This window comes from Chenopodium album, chromosome 22, assembly GCF_948465745.1.
Source record: "Chenopodium album chromosome 22, dcCheAlbu1.1, whole genome shotgun sequence".
NCBI lineage: Eukaryota > Viridiplantae > Streptophyta > Magnoliopsida > Caryophyllales > Amaranthaceae > Chenopodium > Chenopodium album.
This window is the reverse complement of record NC_137855.1, coordinates 26,509,422-26,518,299: the sequence shown is the minus strand read 5'-3', so window position 1 is coordinate 26,518,299 and position 8,878 is coordinate 26,509,422. Positions and strand designations below refer to the sequence as shown.

The 8,878-nt window shown below is 40.8% G+C and overlaps 1 non-coding gene across 1 annotated transcript; it reads left to right on the top strand.

Annotated features, from left to right (window-relative positions):
• Window positions 1–8,465: 8,465 nt before the first annotated feature.
• Window positions 8,466–8,571, top strand: LOC145606511 (small nucleolar RNA R71). The gene has a single exon (XR_014105371.1). It is a non-coding gene; the product is annotated as a small nucleolar RNA R71 (small nucleolar RNA).
• Window positions 8,572–8,878: the final 307 nt, after the last annotated feature.

Genomic DNA, 8,878 nt, shown 5'->3' with positions numbered 1-8,878 from the left:
CAAAGTGGTCAAAACACACAAAACCAATATTTTTATTGCCCAAGTCAACTCATCGGGATACAAAACACAAGCAAGACAAGTGAGCAACTTTCAATAACTCTTCAATGAAAAACCTTTTATTTAATTCCATAAACTTTTCAAATCAAATCCAAACATGATAAGTAATTCAAACCATTCAAAACATGATTTAAAAATCAATCATTCAAAATAATTTTATTAAAATCAATACCTACAAACATAATTTATTTCAAAATCATAATTCAAATCAATTTAATTCAATCACCAATCAAATCATATAAAACATGTTATTCAAACCAATCAGTTTCAAAGGTATCTAGCCACCTAACGTACCTTGATCTTTGCTTAGCTATACACACCAAAAGAACCTCAAGAATCTTGGTCAAACACACCCTACAAATGAATATAACCTTAATAATTATAAGGTTAACAAATAATTAAAAAACCCCCATGATGGGCGTTAGAACAGTCGCTCATTCCACACTCAATCAAACACATTTATTAACAAACACCTTACAAACCAAGCATAATGACAAGTAAGAGTTCGGTCCACAAGGAACGGGATATGGTTGCTAAAGATCTTAACACTTAAGCTAATTCGAAGTCAATGGTGAATTGGGGTTTCGTCAAGTAGACAAACAAACTATGGTTCTAAATCAATGGATTAAAGACACTAGGGAATGGGATCCACTCAACCAAGGCAATTAGGCAAACGGGAGTAAAATAGACAAGTTATAGCAAGGACTATATGTAAAATCAACCTCATGCAATAAGAAAACAACTCACACTACTAAACTTAGATTCCTCATTAGTCTAGCAATAGATGATACATAATCAAATTACAATAAGTAATGACATACTCAATTTACACTTCCATGTCAAATTAGGCACATCATGCTATCAAGCTCCTAAGTCAAGGGTAGTTAATCCTATCATGAAGAACTAACAAGCAATCTCATATAATCAATTTAATTGCAATACAAACATCAATGTTTCTCCCATATTTGCATAACTAACCCAAAAGGTTGAGCTTCACCCAACCCCTAGCAAGAAGACTACTCACAACTCATATTTATAAACATGCAATCAACAATTAGGGTTCTAACTACTTCAATAATTGGGAGAAAGTGGTTAACGATTGAAATAACTATCATCCAATAACAAATTACCAAGAACTTAAGAAGATTTAAATGACATGCAAAAGCAAATGAAATTAGAAATTAAGTAGAAAAAGGTTGGAGAAATTACTAATTGAAGCTTGAAATTGAATAACAATGGAGGAACTTGTCTTCTACAATGATTGAGATTGAGAATTCCAAACTAATAATTGAAATCTAACTAATGATTTGAGAGAATTTATGTTTCTACAACTACAAACTAAGGGGAAGCTCTGAAAACTTGGATTTCGTATAATAGAGTCTAAGGGGGTATTTATATGACCCTCAAATAAAAAGGACGGAGAAAACAAGAGTCGGGATTTTCTGCAGGTGCGCACGGACGTGCCAGGGGTGGCACGGACGTGCAGCCAAGGTGGCACGGACGTGCCACCCTAACCACGGACGTGCAGATTTGGGCAGTAGCTCAGATTTGGCCAGGCTAACTGCACGGCCGTGCAGTTTATGGCACGGACGTGCTGGCTGAGATGCACGGACGTGCTGAAGCCTTGCACGTCCGTGCCAAATCGGGCAGTAGCTTGGTTTGACTGGGACTGTCCTGCACGGCCGTGCAGGACATGGCACGTCCGTGCAGGGTCTTCTAGGCCCTTTTCTTCACATTCTCTTCAGTTTTGCTCCTTTGTTACGGCTTCTAAACTTGGTTTGTTATCCATATGCTTCAAATCATCGGTTTTTGGTCCTGAAAACTCAACAAAAACACTAGAAACCCGTGAAGCAAGGGATACACAAAAATTGAATGAAAATAGGATAGAAAGTGAACCAAAATGCTAACATTTCAAGTAAACAAGGTTCAAAAATCACCCTAAAATCGTATCAAATAACAAGTTATCAAATCCCCCCAAGCTAAGTTTTTGCTAGTCCTCGAGCAAAACAAACATGCCAAATCAAGAAAGAAGATTACTTGCTAATGATCAAACCAAGGAGAGAAAACACAAACACAAATCCGCATGGCAAGAACCATAAACACTTTTAGCACAAGTGAAAGAAATTTAAATCCCTAAGTCGCCTAAGAGGACGAGTTTTTATCTCGTGAGGGTTTCCCTTGAGCTTAACCCACAACTCACACAAACCACACCAACTAACATAGCACATTGTTGCTCTCAAAGTGGTCAAAACACACAAAACCAATATTTTTATTGCCCAAGTCAACTCATCGGGATACAAAACACAAGCAAGACAAGTGAGCAACTTTCAAGAATTACCATTCATACAAATGTGCACCTAAGTTGGGGGTAGAGAGGCGAACTAAGCAAGGTTGCACCAGGATACTTCGTTATACCTTTTACTAGTTCATTAGAGCACGTCTAGATATTCCAAAGTTGCAAAGCCCTTTTTCGGTTACAAAATCTCAAAATGCAAGTCCACCTCCCAAAATGCACTCCCAAGCCCTTTCAACTACGCTCTAATTCGGGAATTTACACAAGAAACTTCAAAATAGAAAGCGTGTGGGAGGCATCCACAAATTGACCTCTAGAATAGAAAAAGTGAAAATTTTGAGGATTTTGGAGGAGTTTTATTTATTTTATTTTTTTTCACTTCTCCACTCTTTTCCTATTTTTTTTTCATTCATTGCCCTCGCCTCTTTCAACTTTGAGCGGCTCTTTCTTTTATTCGAAACATGTGGCTTATTATGCCACTTATTACACAAGATATACATAGAACTAATTCCCTAGCTGAGTTTCGTTTCGGGGAGGAAGGGAGACACACCAAGGGCACAAGGGACCGCAATTTGATTCAAACATATCCTACTTTGGGCAAATTAGACAATATCCTATGCTAGACGTGCAATTGAGCATTCATCGGTTTTCATTTCATATACACTAGTGCAATCGAGATTAATAAGCCTCTAAATGACCCCAACTCTTGCACACACCCTTCTAAAAGAACTTTACTCATCACTCAAGAGTCAAGCAAGCAAATCGTATAAGCATCGTCATTTGAGTCTCATCCAAGGGCTAATTTTCGGGTTTTTTTGTTTTTAGATAGCGAGTTAGGAGAACTAAGCTAAGCATAAAAAATAAATAAATAAATAAATAAATAGCACACAACTATACAACTAAATGAAGAGAGGAGAGAAGAATAGTATTCACACATTAAGAGATTTGGATTTAGGGCGTTGGATTTCAAAGGGAGCAAATTTGGATGTTAAGGGGTTTAGATGTTAGGGGAAGGAACAAACAACATGCAAGGAAATCACCAATCAAGCACAAACAAGAACCAATCAACAAAACCAAAGAGAAAGACTCCCCCCCAAGCTATCATAAACATTGTCCCCAATGTTAAAACAATAAAAGCACAAGAAAGGGGAAAAAGAGACTAACTCATTGGTTTGGTCCTCCTTGGGAGCTTGAGCCCCCGGGGTACCAATGTCGGTAGGCATTTCGGAACTCACCCAATTCCGACCGAAGTCCTTCGAAGCTTGTCCTCATGTTGTCGTAGGAGGACCTCATATCTTCGTGAGACTTTCTCATAGTCTCGAACTCGGTGGTCATCCGGTTGAACCCTTGGTTCATCATATGCATTTGCTGCTCGAAGGTGAGGGGTGGGTTGCCCTCACCCATGTCTTGACCTTGGTACCCTTGTTGGTACCCTTGTTGGTGATCGTGTTGTTGTTGTTGGAATTGTTGTTGTGGAGGTTGCTGCTGCTCTCCTTGCTCTTGCTCCTCTTCATCGTCTTCATCACCGGGAGCCCAATCGTGGTCTCTCTCGAAGATCCAGTTGGTCTCGTCGTAGATGAAGGTTCGCTCCGGGTCGGGGAGGTAGGTGTAGGACCGGCCACTGACGTGCCACAGGTAGGGGTGTGGCCCCTCGACGTCCTCCACCCACCTCATTGTCCTAAGCGACTGCATATCGATCTGCGTCGCTCCCGGGCAAACCTACTGATCTGCAAAATCAAGATTAAGAGCAGCAGCAATAATAGTGATCATACCACCTATGGTGATGTTACCGGACCCGGTGGCAACATCCTCTAGGTGGTCTACAAACCAGGACCCTACATCTAGGGCCGAACTACCCATACTCAAGTGCCATAGGAAGTGAAGCTCCCTAGTGGACACTACCCCCGAACTGTCACCTCTAGCGAACGTCGTGTTTGCTATGGTGCGCTGTGACAACTTAAATGCGGGGTGGATTTGAAAATGTGAGGCCACCACAACCCGCTATGCAAGATTTTCAATGCAGTTTTGTTGGCTCCCATATGCCCTCCACATGGATCGGAATGGCACATCTTGAGCACTTCTTGCACTTGTTCATCCGGGACACACCTACGGAGCAAACCATCTACTCCTCGTTTGTAGAGAATGGGATCATCCCATACATAATGTCTTGCTTCTCTTTTTAGCTTCTTCCTTTGATTCTTGGAGAAATCGGGTGGGCATTCTCCAAAAGCCAAGTAGTTCACCAAGTCGGCGAACCAAGGAAGCTCCTTTTCATTCAAAATGTAAAGCACATCATCTCTCAATTCATCACATATAGGGATTTCATCATCGCTAGCTTGCACATTCTCTAGTCGCGAAAGATGGTCCGCAACCACATTCTCGGCCCCCTTTTTATCACGGATTTCAACATCAAATTATTGGAGAGATAAGACCCACCGAAGAAGACGTGGCTTGGATTCTTTCTTTGCAATAAAGTACCTAATGGCTGCGTGATCGGTACAAATAATAGTTTTGGAACCAATGAGGTAGTTCCAAAACTTCTCAAAAGCATGAACCACGGCAAGAAACTCTTTCTCCGTTGTGGTGTAGTTCCGTTGAGCTTCATTCAAGGTCTTAGACATGTAGTAAATCACGTGAAGCTTCTTCTCTACCCTTGCCCCAATACTCCTCCAATTGCAACATCACTTGCATCGCACATAAGTTCAAATGGCAAATCCCATCTTGGCCCTTGCACAATTGGAGTTGAGATTAAGGCCTCCTTTAATTTGTTGAAAGCTTGGAGACACTTTTCATCAAAAATAAAGATGGAATCCTTTTGAAGAAGAGCATTTAGGGGTCTAGCAATTTGTGAGAAATCCTTGATGAATCTTCTATAGAACCCGGCATGCCCCAAAAATGACCTTACTCCTCTCTCATTGATTGGTGGCGGTAGCTTCTCTATCACTTCAACTTTGGCCTTGTCGACCTCAATCCCCTTGCTTGAAATCTTGTGACCAAGGACAATTCCCTCTTCCACCATAAATTGGCATTTTTCCCAATTCAAAACCAAATTGACCTTCTTACATCTTGCCAAGCACTTGCCCAAGTTGGACAAACAATCCTCGAATGAAAGGCCCCCTACCGAGAAGTCATCCATGAAAACTTCCATTTCGGCTTCAAGCATGTCCCCAAAAATACTCATCATGCATCTTTGGAAGGTTGCCGGTGCGTTGCAAAGCCCGAAGGGCATCCTCCTATATGCAAAAGTTCCATAGGGACAAGTAAAAGTTGTTTTCTCTTGGTCATTCGAGTTTATAGGGATTTGAAAGAAACCCGAATAACCATCAAGAAAGCAGTAATACTTGTGCTTGGTTAGTCTTTCAAGCATTTGGTCGATAAAAGGGAGAGGAAAATGATCCTTGTTGGTGGATGCATTTAGACGTCTATAGTCTATGCACATCCTCCAACCGGTCACCATTCTAGTTGAAATGAGATCACCATTCTCATTTTCAACTACGGTCATTCCTCCCTTTTTAGGGACCACATGAACGGGGGAAACCCATCTAGAACTCGAAATGGGGAAGATGATGCCGGCATCAAGGAGTTTGGTGATTTCTTTCTTCACCACCTCCCCCATTTGAGGATTGAGTTTCCTTTGCCTCTCAATGGAAGGCTTAGCACCCTCCTCAAGTGTTATGTGGTGCATACATAAAGCGGGACTAATACCTTTGAGGTTATCTATGGTATAGCCTAAAGCACCTTGGTGGTCTCTCAAAACACCACATAACATTTGAGTTTGGCACTCATTCAAAGAAGAATTCACAATAACCGGAAAAGTTGAATTGGGGCCCAAAAACTCATACCTTAGGTGTGATGGTAGAGGTTTCAACTCTACCATTGGAACACCCTTACCTTCTCTTGAGGTAGCTACTTCTAATGCATCATGTGTTGTGATTCCCATGCACACTTGCTCATCGCTTGATTCAGTACTTCCTTCAAGCATCTCCTCATACAATGCCATCTCTTTGCTTTGGTCACCTATCTTTTCCTTGTTCAAAAGGACATTCTCAAGGGCATCATTAGTAGTGAGCAAGTGCTCATGCATGGAAGTTACAATAGAATCAATAGTATCAATCATCATGCAATTATCAAGATTAGAGCTTGGATATTTCATGCTCTCATTCAAGTCAAATTCTATTACCTCATCTCCTACTTTTAGTGAAATTTTAGCACTTTTAACATCTATTAAAGCACCCGAAGTAGCAAGAAAAGGTCTTCCTAAAATTATTGGAATGTTAACATCTTCGTCCATCTCTAACACAACAAAATCCACCGGGATTACAAACTTTCCTACCCTTAGAGGAACATCCTCTACCTTACCCTTTGGGAATTTAATAGAGCGATCGGCCAATTGTAGGGTAATGTTGGTGGGTAGAAGTTCCCCTATCCCAAGTCTTTGGTATACCGAGTATGGCATTAGGCTAACACTAGCCCCTAGGTCACACAAAGCATTATCAATTTGCATCTTGTATATCGCACATGGGATAGAAAAGTTACCGGGGTCTTTCAACTTGGGTGGCATCTTGCTCATGATAATAGCACTACAATTCTCGGTGAGATTCACCGTTTCAACCAATTCACACTTTCTCCTTCCACTCAAAATGTCTTTTAAAAACCTAGCATAATTAGGCATTTGCTTGATAGCATCGGTAAAAGGGATTGAAAGATGAATTTGCTTCAATGTCTCAAGAAACTTTCCAAATTGCACATCTAATTTGTTTCTAACAAATTTATGAGGATATGGTAGCTTTTGCAATTGTTTAGTTTCCCTCTCTTTTTCTCTTTTCTCTTGACTCTCTTTTTCAAAATCATTCTCTCTTTCACATTCTTTTTCTTTCTCACATTCTTTTTCTCTTTCACACTCTTGATTTTTCTCTTTTTCTTGCTCACAATCACTCTCAAGGGGAGGCTCACTCATGTTCACTCTCTCATTGCTTTTCTTAGGAACACTCTCTTCCAACACCTTCCCACTCCTAGTAGATATGGCATTAACGGGCCTCTTAGGATCTAGTCCTTGGGGTGGAAGTTTGGAAGTGCTAGCCCCTTCCTTCAAAGCATTGGCCAATTGTGAAATTTGAGTTTCAAGCATTTTATTATGAGTCATTACTTCATTAAACTTCTTGTCACTCGTGGCCATGAAAGTGTTGAACATTTTGGTTTGACTTTCCATCATTTCCTCTAGATTAGACTTACTAGGTGGTGCTTGGGCATAATAGTTATCTTGGGGAGCTCTATTACCTCTCACATTTGAATTGGAAGCATTTTGATTAGAAAAACCTCTATTGTTATTGTTGTTCCAATTATTCCTATTATTAGAGTTCCCCCCTTGGTGATATTGGCCTTGATTCCCATAATTCCCTTGATTATTATGGTTATGGTTACCATAACCACCTTGTTGGTTGTAGTTACCTTGGGGATTTTGGTCCCTTTGGTTCCTATTACCCCATTGGTTTTGGTTATGGTAATCATAATCATTTCCTCTTTGATTATAAGCATTTCCCCTTGTTCCCTTCGATTAGGTGGTAAATATCTTTGATTGTCATTCCTAGGTCTATTATCATAAGACAAGGAATTGACTTGTTCATTTTCATTATCATTACCCTCTTCATAATGGGATTGGGGTTGGGAATCATAATTACAAGAAGAGGTATCATGGTCATATGACCCACAATTTTCACAAAACAAACACCCATGTGGCATGTTATTAGATGTAGAAGGAGAAGAGTTAGAATTCATACCTCTCCCCTTAGATTGGGAGGGATGCTCTTGTTGTGAAGTGGAAGTCTCTAGCTTTGCCTTGATAGATGTCATTTCCTTGCCAAGATTGGCTATTTGAGATGTCAAATTATTGATGGCGTTGAGGTGATCGACGGAGTAGACCGCATTCCCTCCTTTGCTTAAAGACTCCCTCTCTCCTTCTTGCCAATCCATGTGGTGTCTCACCACATCCTCAATTATCTCGATGACTTGCTCCTCCGTTTTGTTCATAATCGGGCCACCCGCTCCCGCATCCAAGCTAGTCTTTCCTTGTGGGCTCAAGCCCCCATAGAAAATTTGAAGCACTTGATATGATGGAATGCCATGATGAGGGCACTCCCTTTGATATTCTTTGTATCGTTCACATGCCTCATATATGGTTTCACTAGCCCTTTGACGGAAGCCTTAGATCAAAGCCCTTGCTTCGGCCGTCTTCTTTTGAGAATAGAATCTCCCTAAGAAGGCCGTGGTGACCTCGTCCCAAGTTCTCAAGGAGTTAGGCCTCACCTCCTTCTCAAGCCATTCAAGAGCCCTTCCTATCAAAGAAAAAGGAAATAGCTTTAATCTCACAAACTCTTGAGTTACCCCATTTACCTTGATTGTTTTGCAATATTTCTCGAACTCATTCAAGTGTGCAAGAGGGCTCTCATGTTTTGCTCCACTATATTGCCTCCATTCTATCAAATTTATCATCGCGGGCCGAATCTCGAAGTCATTAGCTTGAGTGACGGG